Raw genomic sequence first — 12890 nt, forward strand, 5'->3', positions numbered from 1 at the left:
TATACTCTTGATATGTATCTTTTGCTGTTGCAGTGCTCTTTATATTCCCGACATCTGCCCCAGAAAGTTCGGAAACACCTGGACTAGCATTCTCATCTGCAAGTGCTGGATCCACCTCTGCATTCGTGGATGGCTGGGAAATGCAATATGGAAATGTTACATTGGAGTCTTGCCTGCAATACGAATCATTCCTAAACCATTTTTGCCATGTGGCTTGTCACACTGAACATACACCCTTACCACACAAAAATGCTTCCTATTGGAGCTCAGACTTCTACTCCTTGCTGCCAGCCCTGCAGTTGCTCGTATTCTCAGTTTGGGGAAAGCTTTCTTCTTCAGAGGGTTTCTTTTGTATCCACAGCGTCATGCCATGTCTGCCATCGTTGAGAAATCACATTAATCAACGGGATCTTCACAGAGCATGCTATTTTTACTTGGCTTCCAGCTCATTTCCCTTCTGCGAACCTCAGTCCATGCTGCTCTCATTTTCTCCTTGGAAGGGAAGTGGTAAAAGAATTTGCCACTACTCTGCCCATTAGTACAAAAGGAAAACACACAATACACCATCCTGACCGGGTATTTGGTTTGCTTTCCGAACCAACTCGCAGGACAGCTCAGCTGTGCAATCTCTTTCCTTCTCCTCATTTCTGCCATCCTGCGCAAGGCCTTCTTTTTATTCACAACACTGCATTTCCCCTACCTTTACTCCTCCCACTACCAGCCAGCAGCCAGTCAATCCATTCATGCTATAGTGTCCAATTGTTTCAATAACCACCATCATTCCACAGTCCAGCAGGGAACGCTTGGGGTAGGAAATGTGGAGGTTAGCCTGGGACTGTTTTGTCTCCTTTCAGGCAACACGATGGGTTGTGGGATTGGCATTCCTGGCTCCCCCTCTCCTTCCAGCATAGCAGCAGGTGGGGGGAGTGGGTGAATGTTAGGGAAAAATCTGTAACTATTATTGGGGATGCAAATGAACCTGGAGGAGAGGGTTGGGAGTGTGGGGAGGAGCTAAGGTTTGCTCTGCTAGTGAGAGGGAGGTGAATGAAGTACCAGGTCTACATTAGAAAAGATGTGCTGGTATAGCTATACCAACCTGGCTATACAGGAAAACCTGCCTAGTGTACACACAGTTTGTACACGGAGCGCTTTTGCCAGGCTAGCTTATACTAGTTCAGCAAGCGAAATAAGATATGCCAGCCAAAGCACTTTTATGCCAGTATAACTGGGTCTGCACTAGGACTTCAGCTGTTATAGAAATGCCACCAAAATACTATATCCCTAACTGATATTACTATATCGCTAACGTTTCTAGTGAAGACCTGACCTAAGAGGATTGCTGGGGAGGCACACCTGGCAGGAGAAAGCACCTATTCACAGTCATTTCACCCTTCAAGCACAGGCGGGGTTGGCACCAGCAAGGTACTGTGGGGTCTCAGGACTGGATCATTGAGAGAAGGGGACAGCAATGCCCAGAAGCTGGGACTTCCTGCCTGTGGTAGGATGTGGGAAGAGGACAGTGTCCACAGGCTCTGAGGAAGATGGCAGCAGGGAAAGGGGAACTAAGATTGAATCAGGGCTCTCTCCCTATGCAGAAGCTCATGGGATCTAGCAGCTGAAGTTTCGACTGCCTATGGATCTTGTAGCTTTTGCTCCTGTCTAGCTCCACCAGAATAGCTGGTGGCAGCTCTAGTGTAGACAAGGTGCTGGCAATCTCTAGATTTGCTCTGAGATAGTAGTTTTAGATTACACGGTGCTTAAAATGCTGGTGGCCTCCTGGAGCCCTGCATCGCACGGGTGGGGCTGCATCACTGTTAGCAATGGAGAGCAATAGTTCAGAAAAAAAACCTAGTGTAGACACAACCTTTGTGCCATGGTAGCCCAGGAGAGAAAGCAAGAAATTAAATGCAGGGAGCAGCCTAGGTTTGTTTTTCTTTTACACAGTTACCATTGTTTTGTCAGAACTCTCCCAGCATAGGACACCATTGGTGGGGAGAAGAAAGCTGGCAGACTGTGGGGACAGCAGGAGTTCAGATTACAGTATGGTGATTTGCATTTCCATGGCACTAGTGATGTCACGGGCCTACACTAATCAAGGTCTCCTGAGGCTCTGAAGACAAAGGGGAGCGACAACAAGCATGGAAACAACATAGACTCAAAGGACAAAAGCCAAGTTTAAAAAAGAAATGCGTTCAGCAGGCGTTCAGTCATATACTCACGAACACAGGAGTGATGGCAGGGTCATAATTTTTTTCTTTGCAGTTCACCTTTAAACTCCCCATTCGCACGCCTCCCAGATTTGCAGGGCTGGATTTGTCACTGAATAACATCCCTTCCCCCAACCTTCCCCTGATTAGCGAAGGGAAACAAAAAAAGGCAGCTGCTTCACCCTCCCTGCTAGAGAGATGCCCGGGAAGTGTCTGATGGGAGGTGAATTGAAAGGAAGAAGTGAAACTCAAAAGGAAATATTCTAGGTTTCCCTCCACAAACAGAAAAGGAGTACTTGTGGCACCTTAGAGACTAACAAATTTATTAGAGCATAAGCTTTCGTGAGCTACAGCTCACTTCATCGGATGAAGTGAGCTGTAGCTCACGAAAGCTTATGCTCTAATAAATTTGTTAGTCTCTAAGGTGCCACAAGTACTCCTTTTCTTTTTGCGAATACAGACTAACACGGCTGCTACTCTGAAACCTCCACAAACAGATGCCCTTCTGCATTTTCGTCAATAAGGTCTTGCGACAGGGACTTTCTGCTGGCCCAGGAGGGGCTATTCACTTCTAGATCTGTGATGGATTTGCTTTGCTTGTGCCACATTACCCCAAAACACTGCAGGAACTAGACAGTGGACTTATGTGAATAACTAGGGAAGAAAAGCAACCATATTTTCATCAATCATCCTGTAACATTTTTTTTCCTATGGGAATGATCAGGTGTCTATCATCAGATGAATTATTCTATGGATGGACCCGACAACCGGAATTTGGCCCAGAATTTAAAATCAGTATAAGCATGCTTTTATAAAACCTAAAACCTGTGGAATCCTTCCACCGTTTTTTTTTAATTCCAAACAAAACAGCTGTTTTTTTTAAATATGCCAACATTCAGTGTTTGCAACACAAACATGGCAGTGCTAAGATCCTGAAAGTGAAACTGATTGTAAGTACAAATTTGGAAAACTGATTTCACTGATTTTCATTGTCCAGACAGAGAAAAATGCAAAAACTAAACAAGGAGAATATAAACAGTGAGAAGTACACTGGGTTTTTAAAAAATCACAGGTTTCAGAGTAGCAGCCGTGTTAGTCTGTATTCGCAAAAAAGAAAAGGAGTACTTGTGGCACCTTAGAGACTAACAAATTTATTTGAGCATAAGCTTTTGTGAGCTACAGCTCACTTCATTGGTAACTTTAAAAATGAACTTGTTTGTTTACATAATAAAAATTTTAGTTGACAGTGGCCAAAATATGCAAATTTGGGTGTCTGTAGTTAGGCACCTAAATCCATCTTTAAAACACATGAAGCTAGTCCAGGCTAATGGTTATGCAAGTCTATCAAATCATGAATGGTGTGGAGAAAATGAATAAGGGAATGTTATTTACCCCTCTACATAGCATGTGAACCAGGAGTCACCCAATTAAATGAATAGACAGCAGGTTTAAAACAAACTAAAGGAAGTACTTCTGCATACAATGCACTGTCAGCCTGTGGAACTAATCAGTGGATGTTGTGAAGGCCAAAATTATAACTGGGTTCAAAAAAGAATTAGATAAGTTCATGGAGCATAGGTCCTTCAATAGCTATTAGCCAAGACGGTCAGGGACTCAACCCTATGCTCAGATGTCCCTAAGCCTCTGACTGCCAGAAGCTGGGCTGGATAACAGGGATGGATCACTCAGTGATTGCCCTGTTCTGTCCATTCCTTCTAAAACATCTGGCAGCAGCCACTGTTGGAAGACAGGATACTGGGCTAGGTGAACCATTGATCTGACCCAGTGGTAGTCATTCTTATGTTCTTGTGTTAACCTTTATTGGTCCACACCCCCACAAATGGACAACAAATCATCCGATGACTCACTCATTCTTCCATTGATTTGCAGCTTGTTTTTTACATTAGAAATTCAGGTCTCATCTACCTTGGAAGACTCTGGGGCAAGGATGTCAAACTCGTTTGGAGGAGAGGGCCAGATTCCATATTTAATTACGGTCCATGGGCCAGGATTTATATTGAGGACTTCATATCCTCTCAATACACAGCAGGTCTCCCACTTATGTCAGAGGGAGGTCTGAATAGAGACCAAGAAGAGACCACAACCTTCATGCAATAACTCAACTTTTATTAAGTATCAGAGGGGTAGCCGTGTTATCCGTCCACAAAAACAATGAGGAGTCTGGTGTCACCTTAAAGACTAACAGATTTATTTGGGCATAAGCTTTCGTGGGTAAAAAACTCACTTCTTCAAAAGTCAACTTTTATTATTTATTATTCAGTATATTATTGTCTCACTCAGACCTTGTCTACACTAGTAAGGGTTAGCAAATGCTCCTAGTGAAGACACAGCTTTTGTCAGTATAGCTTATACTAGTTCCCCAAACAAAATAAACTATACCAGCAAAAGGACTTTTTGCCAGGGTAACTGTGTCTACATTAGGATATGATTTTTTTCACACTCCTAAACAACACGGCTATGCCATGAAAACCTTAACATGTATGTCAGATTTGAGTGAGAAAATCTGCTCCTCATTAGGCCACTGCTATTTCCGCCCTTTGTTTCCTTTCTTTTCACTGTTTCTCACTCTTTTCTGCCTTTGTGAATCTCCTGTTTTGTTCACTCTGCTTTTGTTTCCCTGCAGCCATTCCCAATTCCCATCCCTCAGAGGCTTTATTCCCACCCATTCCCCATTCCATCTGGTAAATTGATCAGCAATGGAATAGTTAACATTGACATTGATAGATCTTCATTGGGCTTTCCAGGTGAGGCTCCAAAGAGATTAATAGAATATCAGAAAGTTCACCTCTCTAATTCATTGTGTCAGGCTGCTTGCAGGATCATGCAGATATCATGACATCAGGTCAGGTTATCTCTGCAGTCATGAGAAGTGTGCAACGTTGTTGTTGTAGCTGTGTTGGTCCCAGGATATTAGAGAGATAAGGTGGGTGAGGTAATGTCTTTTATTTGACCAACTTCTGTTGGTGAAAGAGACAAGCTTTCGAGCTTACACCAAATTCTTCTTCAGGTCTGGGAAAAGTGGAAGCTTACATTTTTTTAAAATGAAACTTGATTTTGCACAATCTGAGTATGTCATGAGGGCCACAAAAATACATCATGCAGGTCAGCTCCAGCTCCTGGGCTGTCTGTTTGATAGCCCAGTTATGGTGACTGGAATTATGACGTCTAAATATACAAGACTGACAGCAGGTGATTGAGAGGGGAAAAGATTTTACTCCAGGCTTGTCTACATGGGGAAATTTACCAGCAGAACTATACTAGGATAGTGATAGCACTGTAGTATACCTGTATAACTCCCAAAATGGGCATTCTTAGGGCATGTTTTCGCTAGCAACGTTAAAGTCGTGGCTCCTTCACAAGGGGCGTAACTACCAGCGCCGGGAGCGCGGCTCCCAGCACTGGTGCACTGTCTACACTGCCACTTTACAGCACTCAAACTTGTAGCATTATGGGTTTTTTTTCACACCCCTGAGCAAGAAAGTTGCAGCGCTATAAAGTGGCAGTGTAGACAAGGCCTTAGTCCAGAATAGATGTGTCCACATGGGGAGTTATACAGTATAGCTATAGAGGTATACTTATACCAGTATGGTTCTGCTGGTAAATTTCCCCATGTACACAAGTCCTCAGAATGTTTTAAATGTCTGCTGTTTGTTTCTGTTAACACCTACTGAAGTCCAGTGATTAGTGAACAATTGAGAGAAAGGATATCTTTGTTAAGGATCCAACCCTCTTTCCTTCAGTTAAGGTGTGAGCCCACAGTACACATCTCTGACCCCAGCTTCCCCTTCCACAAGAAAGTCCTATAGCAAAACCAGGGAAGATCATATTGATATTCAATTCCTGATACTTCTAACATAAATAACAAGTGTGTAGTATTTTTAATATAAAAATTGTTGTACTGTATCAGACCTGAGGTCCATTTAGCCCAACATCCTATCTTTGACAGTGGCCAGCACTATAGGCTTCAGAGGAAGTGTAAGAACAGCGCAGTAGCAGATGCAGGATAATCTGCTCCCCGCATTATTCTCAGCCTGCTCTACAAGAGTTAGAGATCAGCTTAAGGCCTGAAGCATTAGGTTTAATATCCCTTTCTAATTTTTATCACCACTCCAAACATTCTTGTTATCTATACAGATGTCCAACCCCTTTTTGAATCTTGCTAAATTCTTGGCCACAACAACTTCCAGTGGCAATAAGTTCCACAGTGTAATTAAGTGTTGTATGAAAAAGTATTTTCTTTTATCTGTTTTGAATTTGCCACTTTTTAAATTTCAGTATATACAAAACAACCTTTCAGGCCCTTTTATACATCATCAAGAAGCAAAAAGAGGGCATACACCCAATTTAAAAAATGCTCCTTTGCATTGCTCCTTCAATGGACCCTATGTCCATGGAAAAGCACCTGAAAATTAGGAACAGCATGATCCCAAGGTGCCTTGGGATAATACTTTTTCTTAAAAATCCATGATGTGTACTTTCTTGGGTTTGTAATTCTCTAATCTTGTGTGTGTTTTCTATGTTCCATCATTTCATGCAAAGTTCATATTTTGGAAATAATTATTTTTTTTAAAAATTGAAAGAAAAAATAAATTACTTGTCCTGTAAGATTCTCGGAAAGATGAGGCAGTGTGGCATAGAGGGTAGGGAGAGAGATGAGCCTGCACATCCCTGCTGTCCAACAGCCCTTTGGACAGGCTGACATTGACTAAAGCAGTAGTTCAGGGCTGCTGGAGCTTCTGCATGGTTGATGTATTTGTTTCCCCATCAGCCCTTGACTTGCTCAGTAGGAATATCATTATTTTTGATAGCTGCTTTTACACTTTAATACCTTATTTCTTTTTAGTGACAAGATTTGAAGTTCTCCTAGCAGAAGAAATGGAAAGAGCATTAACTGTAGAATCACGATGTAGTTTATATTTCTAAAGCACATTATGTCATGGTGGCTCTCAAAAAACTTTATAAATTGATGGCCCACATATGAGTGCTTCCTGCAAGATGTGGAGCACCCTTAATCCCAGCTGCCTTATCTGGAAGATAAGAGCACATCCACCCTCCCAGGAGGCACACTCAGTATGCTGGAGTGTGTCTTTAACAAACATATACAAGAATCATTCCATCTATCAGTGAAATGCAGCCATCTCTGGTGAGGAATGCACACAGCTGGATGGAAGGATAATTTATTTATTTATTGTAATAGCTAGGAGCTCCAGTCATGGGCCAGGACCCCATTGTGCTAAGCACTGTGCAAATACAGAACCAGACAGTCAATGCCCCAAAGAGCTTACAAGTTAAGTATAGGGCAAGAGACAATGGATGGATACAAACAGACCAAAGGGGAAACAATGAGACAATGAGTACAAGGAAGCAATAAGACAATACTTGTCAGGATGTTAGGCTAGGATGGCTGAGCGGTTAGGGTGTTAGTCTCGTGCTTGAGGGAACTGGGTTCAATTTGTTGCTCTGCTACAGATTTCCTGTGTGACCTTGGGCAAGTTACTTAGTCTCTCTGTGCCTCAGTTCCCCATCTGTAAAATAGGAATAATAGTACTTTCGCCTCCCAGGGATGTTGTGATGATGAATATGTTAAAGGTAGAAAGGTACTCAGATACTGTGATAATGGGGGCCAAATAAGTACAGTAGATAAATAGGTCTACCCATGAACCTCTGGTTATAAAAGCAGGAAATAATTCTTGCTTCTTTGTGGCTGGGGTTCATTCCTTTTTAGTCCCAGTATATCTCCCACTCCCCGCAACCTCACAACCTAAATCCCAATTCTACAAACACTTAATCCCATGAGTAGTCTCAGTGAAGTCAATGAGCAAGTAAAGTTATGCCGGTGTTTAAATGTTTATAGGATCAGCGCTTAGGGCTGGGTTCTCTGATTCACTGAGCAGCTCAGAGTAAATGTAAACCAGCCACAGATTCCAGGTGTGGACTCCTAGACTAATTGCACTGCCCAACCCACCATCAGAGAAGGAAGATGGTAGGGAGGGAAAAGGAGGGGGCATGGCAGAGCACAGTTCTCTTCTGCCCAATTCCTCACTGTTGTAATGTTGCTAAGTTAAAGCTGCTCCCCTACACCTTTAAACTACACAAGCCCAAATCTTCCTCCTTTGTAAGTCACTTTTATGGCAGCTTTGAATTTTCACTGTGGGTCTGAATCTGCTGCCACTGACATCAGCAGCAAATCAATCAGTGACTTCAATGGGATCAGGATCGTGTTCAGAGAAATTAAACAGTCTCCAACAGAATTTACAGTCCCTATCATGGCAATATTCAAACAACAGTTTCCCTAGTATATCTAGGATTTTCTTTCCTTTTTCCCTAGGATGTGGGGCCTGATTCTGATCTCCTTTACCCCAGTGTAAATCAGGACTAACTCACAGCAAAACCAGTGTTAGTGAGTGGAGAATTAAGCCCCGATCTATGTCTTTGCCTTACTGTCACTGCAGTCACCTAACCAGCCTTCCTGGTTAACAACTGACCTACAGGCATGTTTGTTATGGTGCACAGGAAATACCATTGGAGAGCAGATTTAATCAGTACTCAAGCCAGGAATTAAAACTGTAGAGGATGGGAAGGAGGACTCCTATTCTCAAGTGACCTAGGAAAGTTACTCAATTGATCAGAAGGGCCTCTAGAGCAGTAATTAGGGATTGCTGTCTCTTATCTCTATGTACCAGAAGTTGCTGTATGGGTGTTTTTCCCCTCACTCATTCTTTTTATTTAATAAAAGGATCAATTTGGTGTTCATAAACTGGGCTTGAACCCTGGCATAATATGGGTAAACGTGCAAGCTTCCCCGTGTACACCCTTGACCTGCAGCTCTCCTTCTATTCCAGACATACCCCCCTGCACTACTTCTCCCACCGTGCACTTCAGTTCTGAACAACAGTACCATCTGGGTATCACATAGCCAGTTCATAGTAAATCCCTCCACTTCACCATGCAAGCTTCTTGTCCTCACCTTCAAGGTTCTTCATAGTCGGGTATCCCCATTGGTCCACTCTAGTTTCTTGTGGCCTGATTTTCAGAGGTGCTGAGCATCCACAGCTTCCCTTGACTTCAGTTGGAGTTGTGGATGCAGCCACTGGACCATTCTGCACCATTCTGAAGGTCAGCCTGGTACTGGTAATGCCCAAGCATAGGATTGTTTACCCATGGGTGTGCATACACCATCTCCTCTCAATATGCCACTGATTATTTAGCTATTGTTACATATTTGTCTTTGGCATATTTGTCTGGAGAATGTCTCACAGTTTTCTTCTTGTTTGTTTTAGTGTTTCAGCAGCACACTCCCTATTGTGAATAATTACAAAAACGGGCACTGTTAAAAAAGGCTATTTTGTAAAAATTCCCAACTGCTTAGCCAATGTCTCTTTGATTTCATACCCATCAAAAATGCTCAGAATGCACTTATAATGTCATGAGACATTTGGTCATATCCTGCTGTCTGTTAGATCTGCATAAATCCGAAGTTACTCCATAGACTTCAATTAAGTTAGTCTAGATATATAGGTCTGAGAGCAGAATTAACTCCATGGAAAATCATGGCTCTAAGTCTAGGTCATGGTAATTGGCTGTAATGTGGTAATTGGCTCATGAGTTCTTGAGACTGGGATGGAATTGTGTCACAGGCCACTTATGCTATGCACTTTGGCCCCAGTCCTGCCAAGACTTACAAACATGCTTAGCTTTAAGCACATGTGTAAGTTTTTGAAGGCTTTGTGGCCTATGTCATGTATATGAAGAAGTGGGGGAAGGTGCAGGGAGAAAGCAGGGGTTTCTTCCTGACCTAGATGTCAACCTGCTCATGTGCTGAAGTATGAGGACTGAGAGCCTTTATAATACTCATCCATGCTTCTGTCACTGCAGATGCTGTTCTTATTCATATAAGTGTTTAATCCTTTTATCTAGTCTTTCTAAGATTATACAAATTATTACCAGAAGAAAACTGTCAAACATATAGAAGAAACATAGTATGTCAAATTAATTCCTAGTGTAACTCCAGTTAATTTAGTAGAGTTACACGAGGGGTAAATTTGGACCATTGCACTTACACACAATATTTCTGTTCCTCCTCAAATGCATGAGCACTTTCCTAAGAACTATTCTCTGCAAATATTCCTCACAATTCTTTTCATACAATTAGTTGGCCACTTCTTCAATTTGGCTTGTTCTCTGCACTTCCCACGCAGAGATAAATGGTAATTGGGATAAAATACAACATGGCTTTACAAAAGGTAAATCATGCCGGACCTATCTGATCTCTTTCTTTGAGAAGATAACTAAATTTTTAGATAAAAGAAATGTAGTAGCTCTAATCTACCTGGATTTTATTAAGGCATTTGATACAGTTCCACATGAGAAATTAGTAGTTAAATTGGAGAAGGATTAATATGAGAATTGAAAGGTGGATAAGGAACTGTTTAAAGGGGAGACTACAATGGGTCATGCTAAAAGGTGAATTGTCAGGCTGGAGGGAAGTTACTTGTAGAGCTTCTTAGGGATCAGTCTTGGGATCAATCTTACGTAACGTTTTCATTCATAACATTAGCACAAAAAGTGGGATGTGCTAATAAAATTTGCAGTTGACACAAAGTTGGGAGGTATTGCCAATACAAAGTAGAAGCACAGTATCATAAAAGAAGATCTGGAGTACCTTGAAACTGGAGTGAAATGGGATTAAATTTAATAGTGCAAAGTGCAAGGTCACACTTACTACACATACAGGTAAGTGATAATTCCCTAAAAACTCCATGAGTCAAACAGCATAGAGTTTTCAATCTTTTCTGCACCCTTCCTGTGGATAGTCCTTTGAGATGGGATAATCTGGCCACATTTATTTCTTGGTGGTGACATTTTAAAAAGCAGTTTAGTATCCCAGCTATTTTCAAATCACTATTTTAATCCCCTTCCTCATTTATTAATGTACTTCATTTCTCCCTATATGCCATGTTCTTCTATATTTGTAAAAGCCCTCTTAGCCCATTCAATAGCATTAGCTTATTTTGCTGTTTTTCTATATTCCTTGAATACCTTAACTGATTCTGAGAATTCTTGTTTGGTTGCCTCCTCCTTTTCTATTTCCAGTTCATATGAATATTGACCTCAGAACACCTTGTGAAGTCATGTGGACTGATTCTTATTTCTTGTATTCTTTTCAGAGAAACTGTAGTTGTAGTACCTCATTTATAGTGTCTTTTAGGATTCCCTAGCATTTTTTCACACACATGGATTTTAATAATTCCTCTCTCTGCACCTTACTCACCAGATTTAATAATTGCCTGAAATTAGTTTTCTTGAAGTCTAATGCCTTGTACTACAGCATTCTATGAATTCATTCTATACTATGGTCAATTCAAATACTGCATGTGTGGTCACTAGTCCAACCTTCCCAATTGTTCTCGTATTCCCAGGAAGTTCCTCCCAATAGAGCTAGGTTGAAGTCTCCCCAAGTTGGAATCCCTGCTTTATGGAGTTATAAAATTGTTTTTTTATACAACTCAAGGACGTCCTTGATATTGCCTATTTAGCTGTCTTTGTTAGCCACAAGATATCTTGTTTACATCCCCCATGAACACAGCATCCTGACACTAAAAGTACATTGAGAGTTGGTCCCGAGAATTGCCCCTTGTTTCCACTCTCCTCTTGTCCTGTAGGTTTGTAGCAAATGATCATAGTTGTTCTCCATTGCCTTTCATACTTTGTATCTAATCCAAAGAATGTTGTCAAATAGAAGCTCCTTGAACTAAAAATAGTTTTCACTTAAGACACAGCAAAGGTAGAAATATTGACTGTATATTGAATATTCTGTTTTCACTGCCTACTGAAAGGAAATAGTCCAACGTGAGGGAGAAAATGACAATTATTTGTATTTTGGTTAGACTGAGTTAAAAAATGCTTTCTCCTGTCATACAACCACTGAGACACCTAGCGGTGGAAATGTTTACTGCTCTTGGCAGCTGGAACTCACATCTCAGGAGAGCATCCATTTTAAAACATCATTTTGGGTTCCATCCTGCTGGAATTAAGTCGATTGAAGAAGCATGCCTGTTATGTATATAATGTTTTGAAAAATAATTAGAGCTGTAAGAAATCTCTTTTTAAAAAAGCAGAAGTCATAGCGGAATCCAAACTTTTTTTCTTGTACATATTCCATGCTCCGCCTTGGATCATCCAAAGGGTTAACAAACTATTTCAACAAACCTGGGTCTGCTTTAGAATTTCACACCAAAACCACATGAATGTTTTGGTTTCGGTGTGAAATCAAGCAAAACTTTTTGGTTTTGATTGAGTTTTGCTTTGAGTGTTGGGTCTCCTTCCAGCCTAATATTGAATGTAAAACAGAGGGGAGAGGGGGAGAAATTGCAAATTTGTGTGGATTGAAACACTCAAAACTGAAACTACAGACTACCACATGCCTCTAATTATAGCAAACAAAATGAGTCCATGATATAACTTCATTGCAATTAATGGTGCTATCCACCTGGGATGTATTTGACCTACTGTCTATATTGATCTGCAGAATGTTGTGATAGCAGTATTATGGAGTAGTGATCTGTGTAGTATTACATTTAAGAGTAACTCTCTAGTGGGGCTCCCCTGTTACTACTTTTGGGTCCCAAATCTGCTTTTTCCACCAGCTAATTGACATAGGTT

Source organism: Dermochelys coriacea, chromosome 19, assembly GCF_009764565.3.
Source record: "Dermochelys coriacea isolate rDerCor1 chromosome 19, rDerCor1.pri.v4, whole genome shotgun sequence".
Classification (NCBI taxonomy): Eukaryota; Metazoa; Chordata; order Testudines; family Dermochelyidae; genus Dermochelys; species Dermochelys coriacea.